This window comes from Oncorhynchus mykiss, chromosome 25 (assembly GCF_013265735.2).
Source record: "Oncorhynchus mykiss isolate Arlee chromosome 25, USDA_OmykA_1.1, whole genome shotgun sequence".
NCBI lineage: Eukaryota > Metazoa > Chordata > Actinopteri > Salmoniformes > Salmonidae > Oncorhynchus > Oncorhynchus mykiss.
Window position 1 is genome coordinate 39,244,678 of NC_048589.1, and position 13,310 is coordinate 39,257,987.

Consider the following 13,310-nt stretch of genomic DNA (forward strand, 5'->3'; position numbering starts at 1 on the left):
GTAATCTGTCCTTGTGGGTGTGTGTGTGTGCACAGTTTTTACACACACACGCACACGCGTCAACACGCACGCACGCACGCTCGCACGCTCGCGCACACACACACACACACACACAAACACATACTCACCACACGGGCCTACACGGGGTCAGTCAGAGTAAATTGCAGCACCTTTCTCAGAAACATACAATTACTGTGAGCTGTTGGACCTCGTTTGATTTAGAAAGGGCATGACCAAATTGATAAAAACAGAGATAATTTACCCCCCCCCCCCCCCCCCCCCCCCCCCCCCGCCCCTGTTATCTTTAATCACGCCTTTAAATGTTTTTGTTTTTGTTGTTGTTGCTTTGATCTGCATTAAAAATGCGTGTGATTGTGACGTCCTCAACAAAAACAATATAATTGGCTAACAGTTTTTTTGTATCTGCCGAAAGTATTTTATAATCACCCGACAAGAATAAGAACATCAAAACAATTGTTTTTTTTAATCCATATAGAAATGACATATTTTTTTTTTTTTAAAGAGCATCCTCAGTAATATTGCGAGTAGTATTATGTGAGAAATATTGGGTTCCCTCTCCCCGCCCATACGGATTAACGTTACATTGAGAACCCTTTGGCCGTGTTCGGTTGATTTGTCAGAGGACTTAATCGTTTGCCAACTAGAGCCCAGAAAGCAGGACAGCCAAATTGTACCTCGCACCAACCCCAGCCGTGCGCCCTGCAGCCACTACCGCTAACTCCCACCACCACAGATAACCAGGGCAGAGAATCAGTATGGTTTACACGACCGCAAAAAACCACTCAGACATTTCATTGACATTTTCAACTCGAATAGGGTCTATTTATTTTCTTGAAATGATTGAATAACAAAACGTTTTCGTTGTATATTGTGCTATAATATTTTATTTTTGCAGGCATTTAGGTCTAATATTAGTGGAATAATATCCAAGAAAAACATTACCGTTTCAAACAAAATATTATGTATTTTGTGAGAGAGAAAAAAAAAGCATCTGGATGAAATATATATCTATATTTTTTAAATTATGAATCATGATTTGTACCAAATAATGTACCAAATAAATTATACATAGCTAGAATCAGTTATCTGTATTTCGAAGGATTATTCTAATGGAGAGCATAGCTGCTAGCTTTTAGGCCTTGCCGTGTGAGAGAGAGACGTTTCATAGGGGTCACGTCCATTTCTAAGTCATGTGTCTGTACGTTGAAAAAACCCGATTAGGAGTTTCCCTGCATTCTGATGTATTCACTAAGCCTATTAACACTGTAAATCCGACACATTGAATGTGTGGCACAATGATAAACTACACACGTCGCCCCTTTTGCTGTCAAATTGCAGTGTTTTATTTCACCATGTCTGGCGAAGGTGCTGAGCAAACCTTTATTGGGAAAAAAAAACCGTTAGGTTTAAAATGTGACAGTTTTAACCAAAATATTTTCATATCTTACATTATTATTATTATTATTATTATTACAGACATTTATCGAAGCCTTTTTACACATTAGGCCACATATCTTCCTATTTATGATTTAAAACACGAAACGATGTAAAAAAAATAAAAAATAATTATAAGTAAATGCATGACGTAACATAAAACATGCAGAGACTAGATCCATGGGTATTATATGACTAGTGATAATTCCTTTAGTCTTTTAAAATATATATATATTTAAAAACTGTTAGACATTGATTATATCAAAATCCACCTGACAAAAAAACACCAGCATGTACTGTAGCTCACCAGCACTCCAAAAACACCCTCCCTCAATGCTCTACAGAGCTCACCAGCACTCCAAAAACACCCTCAATGCTCTACAGAGCTCACCAGCACTCCAAAAACACCCTCAATGCTCTACAGAGCTCACCAGCACTCCAAAACACCCTCAATGCTCTACAGAGCTCACCAGCTGATTTTGGATTTCATACCGAACGAATTCAACCACGCCAAAAAAAACCAACATCGTTTTCCTGCGTTATCTTTACACTCCAACTACAGACTCACGTGACAATAAATATTTTACTCTAACGTATTTCTATAATTGTTTCAGGTTGTATGTCATGTTTTATCATATGTAATAGCTACAAATGAACAACTATGTCTGTAAAAAAAAAATGTCGATATGGAGACAACCTTCTCGTAGATATTTTCTAAATTAGTCTATTTCGTTCAAATGTGCATGTAAAGAATACGATTTTAGATTGAAAAGTGTGAATACCAAATTTCTAAGGTGTCTGCAGCGAAGGGCTATCATTGGAACGTAGAAGGTCATGTCCCCATATCAAATGTTAAAGCAGCATTTCATGTCTGTTTTAGCTTACACTATCAAACCAGAATATATATTCCTAAACTTAGTTTCATGGCTATATGTGTTGTTATGCCAACCAAACCGGTTATGCGTAGAATGGCTGTGTTTACTCTGAACCGTCATTGACATTTTACATTACCCGGTGCACGCTGACAGTCGTAAAACACTGACACCCGTAAGACACTGACACCCGCAAAACACTGACACGCGTATCAATTTTTCAACACTACTTTGAAGGTGAGAACGAGAGTTGTAGAAAGCAAACGTTAATTTAGCGTCGCTTATACCCTTTATAATGCCCTAACGCTCTGTTTTTGATAAAGATTCATTCTTCAGATTATTAATATTGCACATGGGACCGGAAAGTGCCAGTGGCCACGAGCTGAGCGATGTGATCATAATTCGATCCGTCCTGGGGGCTTGTCCATGCTTGTCACACTGGACTTATTGAACGCGGAATGGGGAGCAAGCCGATATGACCGGAATTCCCCACTTCATACCCATAAGCCACCCTGCAGCAGGTAGCGAGCGACCTTATTCGCTTTAGCGTCGATATCATTCATAGTCTTGTGTTTCCGGTCGATTGATAATATAGCCTATTGCAGTACCTACTTTTGAATCGGTAGATTTGACAACATGCTGACTTTCTCAACGTCCAACTTTTAGTAGACTGTCAACAGCCGAAACTACAATCACGTTGAAAATGTTAACCACACATCCCCATTCCAAACCAAATATTAGTCTATTCGTTCCTAACGAACGATTAGAACTATTTGGAATGCTTCGTTAGTAATGACAAGAGCCCTTTGGCATTCGAATAGAGAGCACCACTGACCTTAGTTATGAGATAATATCCAAAGCATAACAATCCGACAATAAACTCCAATAACGTTTAAATCCGGGTTAGGTAAAATGCAGAGTAGACTGAACAAAAACCAGGCCGATGAGAACGAAACTTCAGACACTGTAATAGCCGTTAGACTGGGGCTATACCTGGATGTCCGTTCCTCCGTTCCTCTCCTGTCGGTCTCCGCCACAGTGCATCACAAGAGCGGCGCGCTAGCTCGGTGAGACTGGCTGCCGGTCACGGGGTGTTCACACACAGCCCGCCCTCTCCTGGTCTCTCCTCTCCTCAGCACCACCACGGCGCACCATTTAAAGCCGTAGACTGGGAGACACAGCACTGAAGGCATTACTTCTCACTCACTGAACATGCTGTGGCATGTGTGTGTTTGTGTTTGGTAGAGACTGGGTTAGGCTACTTCACACTTTAGATGTAACACAATGGGTTAGAACGTCGGTAGGTGGTTGAGTGGTAATATTTGCACACGTGTGTGTTGCACAGTGTTTCAGTATACCCTCCAAGACGGGATAGACATGCCACTTCCCAAACATCAGTGGAATGTGGAAAAGTTGCTAATAACTCACTTCATACTGAAAATGAAAATGTGGTTTACAAACTGGGATGTGCAAGCTTATCTCCATTAATATATACTGAGTGGACAAAACATTAGGAACACATGCTCTTTCCACGACACAGACTGACCAGGTGAATCCAGGTGAAAGATATGATCCTTTATCGATGTCACTTATTAAATCCACTTCAATCAGTGTAGATGAAGGGACGAAGACAGGTTTAAAGAAGGATGTTTGAGCATTGAGACAATTGAGACATGTATTGTGTATGTGTGCCATTCAGAGGGTGAACGGGCAAGACAAAATATTTAATTGCCTTTGAACAGGGTTATGGTAGAAGGTGCCAGGTGCACCATGTTTTTTTGTGTCAAAAACTTCAACGCTGCTGGATTTTCCCGCTCAACAGTTTCCTGTGTGTATCAGGAATGTCCCACCACTGAAAGGACATCCAGACAAGTTGACACAACTTTGGAAATGTTTGGAGTCAAAGTGGGTCAGTATCCCTGTGGAATGCTTTCAACACCATGACCTGACGAATTGAGGCTGTTCTGAGGGGAAAAAGGTTGGGCGGGTACAGCTCAATTATCAGGAAGGTGTTCCTAATGTTTGGCGTACTCACTGTAGTTGTGTCCAAAAATGTAGCTCAGTTGTAGCTCAACACCGAGACAGTGGGTTCGATTCCTGGGAAAACTTATTCATAAAAAATGGATGACTGTAAGTGTCTTTGGATTTTACATTTTTTTAAAGTGTCTGCTAAATGACATTTATTATAATAAAAATATAAAAGAGATACATATATGTTTTCTAGACTTTCAAACTGCCTGACATCCTCCACATTTTCAGAGAGAGACACTCGGATGAGAATGCCAGCGTCTGACTCTATCATATTCCAGAACCGTTGGTGGGTCTCAATAGTGTTTTTATTTAAGTGGGATCTAAAGGCAATAATGGGAGACTCCCGTGGAACGTATTATTATTTGACTCACCTGTCCTTTGCTCTTTGCCCCATCTGTTTTGAGCCCTATATTTGAGATTCTTCAAAGCCAGCCACCCTTTTGCCTTGATGACAGATTTGCACACTCTAGGCATTCTCTCAACCAGCGTCACCTGGAATGCTTTTCCAACAGTCTTGAAGGAGTTCCCACATATGCTGAGCACTTGTTGGCTGCTTTTCCTTTACTCTGGTGTCAAACTCATCCAGAACCATCATAATTTGGTTGAGGTCGGGCGATTGTGGAGGCCAGGTCATCTGATGCAGCACTCCATCACTCCCCTTCTTGGTAAAATAGCATACACAGCCTCGAGGTTTGTTGGGTCATTGTCCTGTTGAAAAACAAATGATAGTCCCACTGAGCCCAAACCAGATGGGATGACGTATCACTGCAGAATGCTGTGGCAGCCATATCACCTCCTACTCCATGCTTTATGGTGGGAAATACACATGCAGAGATCATCCGTTCACCCACACCGAATCGCACAAAGACAAGGCGGTTGGAACCAAAAATGTCCACTTTGGACTCCAGACCAAAGGACAAATTTCCACCGGTCTAATGTCCATTGCTCATATTTCTTGGTCCAAGCAAGTCTCTTATTATTATTGGTGTCCTTTATAAATCCCGCTATGCCCTACGACGACCCATCAAACAGGCAAAGCGCCAATACAGGACTAAGATCGAATCGTACTACACCGGCTCCTTTGCTCGTTGGATGTGGCAGGGTCTGCAAACTATTACAGACTACAAAGGGAAGTGCAGCCAAGAGATGCCAAATGACACGAGCCTATCAGAAGAGCTAAATAAATTCTATGTTCACTTCGAGGCAAGTAACACTGAAACATGCATGAGAGCATCAGCTGTTCTGGACGATTGTGTGATCACGCTCTCCGCAGCCGTGAGTAAAACCTTTAAACAGGTCAACATTCACAAGGCCGCAGGGCCTTGCGGATTACCAGGATGTGTACTCCGAGCATGCACTGTCCAACTGGCAAGTGTCTTCACTGACATTTTTAACCTCTCCCTGTCCGAGTCTATAATACCAACATGTTTTAAGCAGACCACAATTGTGCCTGGTAAACTGCCTAAATGACTACCGACCCAAAGTACTCATGTCTGTAGCCATGAAATTCTTTGAAAGGCTCACATTGAAATGGCTCACATCAACACCATTATCCCAGAAACCCTAGACCCACTTCAATTTGGATACCGCACCAACAGATCCACAGATGATGCAATCTCTATTGCACACCACACCTTCATTGCACAACTGGACAAAACCATAGTGCCCTCAAAGCTCATCACTAAGCTAAGGACCCTGGGACTAGACACCTCCCTCTGCAACTGAATCCTGAACTTCCTGACGGGCCGCCCCCAGGTGGTAAGGGTAGGTAGCAACACATCCGCCACGCTGATCCTCAACACGGGGGCCGCTCAGCGTTGCGGGCTCAGTTCCCTCCTGTACACCCTGTTCACTCATGACTGCACGTCCAGGCATGACTCCAACGCCATCATTAATTTTGCAGACGACACAACAGTGGTAGGCCTGATCACTGACAATGACTAGACAGCCTATAGGGAGGTCAGAGACCTGACCTTGTGGTGCAAGGACAATAACCTCTCCCTCAACGTGATAAAGACAAAGGAGATGATTGTGGACTATAGGAAAAGGAGGACCGACCACGCCCCCAGTCTCATGGACGGGGCTGTAGTGAAGCAGGATGAGAGCTTCATGGAGTCCACATCATCATAACATGGTCCAAGCACAAAAAGACAGTCGTGAAGAGGACACGACAAAACCTATTCCCCCTCAGGAGACTGAAAGGATTTGGCATGGGTCTTCAGATCCTCAAAAGGTTTTACAGCTGCACCATCGAGAACATCCTGACGAGTTGTATCACTGCCTGGCATGACAACTGCTCGGCCTCTGACCGCAGTACAGAGGGTAGAGCGTACGGCCCAGTACAACACTGGGGCCAAGCTTCCTGCCATCCAGGACCTCTATACCAGGCGGTGTCAGAGGATGGCCCTAAAAATTGTCAGACTCCAGCCACTTTCATGGCTACAGACATGAGTACTATGGGGCGGACATGAGTATTACTGTTCTCTCTGCTACCGCACGGCAACCGGTACCGGAGCCCCAAGTCTAGGTCCAAGAGGCTCCTACATAGCTTCTACTCCCAAGCCATAAGACTCGTGAAAATCTATGCAGACTATTTGCATTGCCCTCCCCCTTCTACGCTGCTGCTACTCTCTGCTATTGTCAATGCATAGTCACTACATGTACGTATTATCATATATCCATGTGGGTGAATGAAAGGTGAACTGAGGTCCACACTCACGGTAATGCACCGTAAAGTTGGTTGCCAACCGCCCATATAAAGTCCAAATAAGAAAAAGAAACGTGAAGGAAGGAGGAGAGATGATGAGAAACTAATTCAGTTTACCGTTTTATCTGTGGATTAATTGCCAGAGTAGAGGACCTTGTGCATTTCAGGTTAAATAACGACCCAATGTTTATATCTCAGGACAAATTTGCTAGCAACAGCAAGCTAACTAGCTAAATTGCCATAATTGTTTTGATATTTAAACTTTTGTGTCCTGATCGCGTCTGGTGTGGGTGAACAAAATCAATCTGCGCGTGATGGCGTGTGTGGTTTGGTCAGCATGTCACATGCCTAGGCAGAAAATTGCCTGACATAAAGTCATGCACACACCTGCAGCCAATGGGAGCACAGGTGTCCCTATATAAATGGGCACTTTCCCTCAATCATCCTCCCTGATGGCCAAAGCACACCATGCGATTATCTGAGGACAGCGCCCCACACCAAAATACTTTTCCAAACCAGCACAGGCTTCACAAAATCACAAATAGCGATTAAATAAATCACTTACCTTTGAATATCTCCCTCTTTTGAAATCCCAAGGGTCCCAGCTACACAACAAATGGTAATTTTGTTCAATAAAGTCCTTCTTTATATCCCCAAAATGTCTGTTTAGTTGGCGCGCTTCATTCAGTTATCCACTCGTTCAACATGCATACAAACGAATCCAGAAAGTTGCCAGTAAAGCTTGTCCAAACAAGTCAAACGATGTTTCTAATTAATACTCAGGTACTTTAATATCTAAATAAATGATCAAATTTAAGGCGGGGAATAGTATGTTCAATAGGGAAGATAAATAACGAAGAGCGCACACCTCATTCACGGCCGCAACAAGACTACTTTTCAAATGAGAGACACCTTGGAAAAACTACAACTACTCATTCGTTTTTCAAAAAACAAGCCTGAAACCCTTTCTAAAGACTGTTGACATCTAGTGGAAGCCAAAGGAACTGCAATCTGGAAGGTATTCTTTTGAATATCCCAAAGGCTTGCACTGAAATGGCCTGTGATCAAAACATTTTCTCCAGATGGATTCTCTTCGGGTTTTCGCCTGCCATATCAGGAATGTTTTACTCAGAGACATTATTTTAACAGTCATAGAAACTTCAGAGTGTTTTCTATCCAATGCTACCAATTATATGCATATCCTAGCTGGGCCTGAGTAACAGGCAGTTTACTTTGGGCATGTCAGTCATCCGGAATTCAGGATACTGCCCCTATTGGGGCTCCACTTCTCTCATAGAACTGGAGTTACAACACAGTCTTGTCGCATATGTCTCTCTCATAGAGGACAGCGCAGACCTGCACCTTTCCCTCTTAGTTCAAGTCCTCCCATCTGCTACGCTGAGTACAGACTGAACGGGAGAGAGAGAGAGTGTGTGTGTGTGTGTGTGTGTGTGTGTGTGTGTGTGTGTGTGTGTGTGTGTGTGTGTGTGTGTGTGTGTGTGTGTGTGTGTGTGTGTGTGTGTGTGTGTGTGCGTGCGTGCGTGTGTGTATGTGCGCGTGTGTATGTGCCTGTGTCAGTACATGTCTTCATGAGTGCCTGTGTGTGAGTGCTCTCATGGCTGTGTGTATATATGTTAGCCCTATCTCTCTCCTGTCCCATAAAGCAGGAAATAATGTAACATTACACACAGTGAAGTAGGAGCCTCATCAAGACATCATCTGGGTAGCTCATTATTCCAACGGTCACTATTGTGCATCCTACACTATGTAGTGTACTACAACGGGCTCTGGGCAAAATTAGTGCCCTATATAGGGAATATGGTGCCATTTGGGACACAGATATGACAGTGGCGGTCTCTTTTCATCTCCCTGAGCTGATATACTGTTACTAATCACCTTGTAGTGGCATAGTTACTGTTACTAATCACCTTGTAGTGGCATAGCTACTGTTACTAATCACCTTGTAGTGGCATAGCTACTGTTACTAATCACCTTGTAGTGGCATAGCTACTGTTACTAATCACCTTGTAGTGGCATAGCTACTGTTACTAATCACCTTGTTGTGGCATAGCTACTGTTACTAATCACCTTGTAGTGACATAGCTACGGTTACTAATCACCTTGTTGTGACATAGCTTCTGTTACTAATCACCTTGTAGTGGCATAGTTACTGTTACTAATCACCTTGTAGTGGCATAGTTACTGTTACTAATCACCTTGTTGTGGCATAGCTACGGTTACTAATCACCTTGTTGTGGCATAGTTACTGTTACTAATCACCTGGTAGTGACATAGCTACTGTTACTACTCACCTTGTTGTGGCATAGTTACTGTTACTAATCACCTTGTAGTGGCATAGTTACTGTTACTAATCACCTTGTTGTGGCATAGTTACTGTTACTAATCACCTGGTAGTGGCATAGCTACTGTTACTACTCACCTTGTTGTGGCATAGCTACTGTTACTAATCACCTTGCTGTGGTATAGCTACTGTTACTAATCACCTTGTTGTGGCATAGCTACTGTTACTAATCACCTTGTTGTGGCATAGTTACTGTTACTAATCACCTGGTAGTGACATAGCTACTGTTACTACTCACCTTGTTGTGGCATAGTTACTGTTACTAATCACCTTGTAGTGGCATAGTTACTGTTACTAATCACCTTGTTGTGGCATAGTTACTGTTACTAATCACCTGGTAGTGGCATAGCTACTGTTACTAATCACCTTGTAGTGGCATAGTTACTGTTACTAATCACCTTGTTGTGGCATAGTTACTGTTACTAATCACCTTGTAGTGGCATATCTACTGTTACTAATCACCTTGTTGTGACATAGCTTCTGTTACTAATCACCTTGTAGTGGCATAGCTACTGTTACTAATCACCTTGTTGTGGCATAGCTACGGTTACTAATCACCTTGTTGTGGCATAGTTACTGTTACTAATCACCTTGCAGTGGCATAGCTACTGTTACTAATCACCTTGTTGTGGCATAGCTTCTGTTACTAATCACCTTGTAGTGGCATAGCTACTGTTACTAATCACCTTGTTGTGGCATTGCTACTGTTACTAATCACCTTGCTGTGGTATAGCTACTGTTACTAATCACCTTGTTGTGGCATAGCTACTGTTACTAATCACCTTGCTGTGGTATAGCTACTGTTACTAATCGCCTTGTTGTGACATAGTTACTGTTACTAATCACCTTGTTGTGGCATAGCTACTGTTACTAATCACCTTGTTGTGGCATTGCTACTGTTACTAATCACCTTCCTTCCTGTCTGTCTCATCTCTATACATCCCCTTCTAGTTCTGTCACATACTCCTTTAGAATAGCTGTTCATTAACCCCCCTCTCTCTCTCTCTCTCTCTCTCTCTCTCTCTCTCTCTCTCTCTCTCTCTCTCTCTCTCTCTCTCTCTCTCTCTCTCTCTCTCTCTCTCTCTCTCTCTCTCTCTCTCTCTCTCTCTCTCTCTCTCTCTCTCTCTCTCTCTCTCTCTCTCTCTCTCTCTCTCTCTCTCTCTCTCTCTCTCTCTCTCTCTCTCTCTCTCTCTCTCTCTCTCTCCCTTCCCCTCTCCCCCCTCTCTCTCTCCCCTCTCTCGTCTGTGTTCTCTCTCTCTCTCTCTCCCCCCCCTCTCTCTCTCTCTCTCTCTCCCCCTCCCTTTCTCTCCCCCTCTCTCCCCTCCCTCTCTCTCTCTCTCTCTCTCCCCTCCCTCTCTCTCCCCCTCTTCCCCCCCCTCTCTCTCTCCCCTCTCTCGTCTGTGTTCTCTCTCTCTCTCCCTCCCCCCTCTCTCTCTCTCCCCTCCCTTTCTCCATCTCTCTCCCCCTCTCTCCCCCTCTCGCCCCCTCCCCCTCTCTCTCTCTCCCCTCCCTCTCTCTCTCTCTCCCCTCCCTCTCTCTCTCCCCCTCTCTCTCCCTCCCTCTCTCTCTCTCTCCCCTCCCTCTCTCTCTCTCTCCCCTCCCCCTCTCTCTCTCTCCCCTCCCTCTCTCTCTCTCTCTCCCCTCCCTCTCTCTCTCTCTCCCCCTCCCTCTCTCTCTCTCTCCCCCTCCCTCTCTCTCTCTGCTTTGTGTTACTCTCTCCCTTCCTTCTCTCTACCCGTCTATCTCTCTGTCTCCCTCTGGTTCCCTTTAACTTCTTCTCCTTCAGTCTCTCCCTTCTTACTTTCCTGTTTCTCTACCAAAAAGGGAAATTCTGAGATTGTATACGTGATAATAATCTTCTAAACATGAATTCATAAAGCGTCACGCAGAGCTGAGCACAATCAATTCCATTTACTTCACTCGAGCAGCTTCTTCAGCTGTTCATGTTCAGCTGATTACCATTTGGCATGTACAGTGTTCCTGAACCATACCCTGTTCTCTCTCCCCCTTTCCCTCTTTCTATACATCCCTCTCTCCCTTTCCATCTCTCTGGCCTCCCCGTCAGCCCTCTTCAAACATAATTATCATAATTACGTAAACGCCATCTTTCTTTCATTCTTCAACGTGGCCATTGCCTCTCTAGCCAAGTGGAACGTATTACCACTCCAGCCCAGTGTCCTCGGCTTTAAATAGCATCTGTACCCTGGACATGGGAAACGGCCGCAGTGTACAGGGTAAAGTCTTTTCAGTTCTAGTCTGACGTGTATGGTACTATACACTCCTAACTCTACCTCAGGTTCTCCAGTTCTAGTCTGACTTGTATGGTACTATACACTCCTAACTCTATCTCAGGTTCTCCAGTTCTAGTCTGATGTGTATGGTACTATACACTCCTAACTCTACCTCAGGTCCTCCAGTTCTAGTCTGATCTCACACACACACACACACGCACACATTTTTCTCTCCACATGACCTGTCATCTTTTAGAGTACACCTTGTGTTGAGGTATGACAGAGCACTATGACTTTTGACAAATGTAAGGATGCCTCATCTCGCCTGGTAAAGTCAACTAGCTCTCACAGTCTCACATCAGAATTAGACATTCATCCATGTTTCTTAAATGGTTGGGCAATAACTCCAAATGGTTATGGTAAGGGTTTAGGTTTGGTACAGGCTTAAAAAAAAACATGTCAAAAACAACTATATATCGCTGGATTCAAACTTGCAACCTTCGGAATCAGAGGCAGATACTTACGCCCTTCCACTATCACTGTTGTCACGACGTTGGCCTGGGGGGTAGGTTAATGTCAGTCATAAATACCTCTTCCCCCCTTTTCCCTCTCTCTACCCTAATGATGTTACATTTGCAAATCCCTTGGTTAACATAGAGATTCGGGGAACATCAGAAGGTGGGGGGAAATGAACTATATTCTGGTAATCCGACCAACTGAACATATGCGGTGGTAATTAATGAATATGATGTCAGTTCGGTGGTCATCTGAGACATTCTCATCAATGATAAGATGACATGAACTCTACATTGGAAAGTCTACACATCAGAGTTACCGGATTCACATGGAATTGTTGTTCAATTTAAATGTTTGAATATGAAATGTTTCGTGATGGGATGAAATGTGATTTTAGCCTCTAAAATGTGAGACTTGGGTTTTCATAAGATAGGGCTCTGCTCAGTCAGTGGCCCGCCCCTGTGAAGGGACATGGGCTATAAAACTTTTCAAACACGCCCCCCTCTCCCTTCCTATATAAAGCCTTGACGACAATATAACCTCCTGTTCCGAAGATGTGAGGACGAAGGTCCTATGTCAGATAATAATGGTTCAGATAATAACTACAGAACGAAGCCAACATCAGCGCGAGTTTTGGTTGTGAATGGTATGAACTTTGAACTCTTCTTCACTACAGAAGTGATACCTCCTAGCCGTTGAGTTAGCAACAGCCGCTGCAAACGAGGGTAAGAAAGGAACAGACAGAGTATCCCGTCTACCACAAAACGACATTATTACAATGTATCCAATTGACAACCAGAGACATTCTTCAAAGGACTCGGTTTGGCAACACGGTCTTCCATCTACCACCAACCTACCGAAGCGCAGCTCAGAGTAAATATTTATTGCATTTTCCTTTTCCAAAATGGGTGGTCTTCCCGCTCCTTCACTCAAACCCAGCCCTTTTCTTTTGTGTAACAAGCTGTCATATCTGTTCCGCCCGCTAGGGACGTAATTTGTAATCAAGTTATGATTTAATTATGTGTATGTGTAATTCTGTGTGATTAGTTAGGTATTTAGTAAATAAATGATTAAACCCAATTTTGCATTGCTGATTCAACTTGTTAGCCAGGGTTTGTGCAGATAACCAAGAATTT

At 43.6% G+C, this 13,310-nt stretch overlaps 1 protein-coding gene across 1 annotated transcript in view; it reads right to left on the minus strand.

Moving 5' to 3' along the window:
- LOC110505895 (neurexin-3a-like) overlaps positions 1 to 3,506 on the minus strand; it is a 614,746-nt gene extending 611,240 nt beyond the window's left edge. The window contains exon 1 of the mRNA XM_036963045.1: positions 3,163 to 3,506. The gene's annotated coding sequence lies outside the window, so the exon portion shown is untranslated. The remainder of the gene's footprint in view (positions 1 to 3,162) is intronic.
- Between the last annotated feature and the right edge of the window lie 9,804 nt (positions 3,507 to 13,310).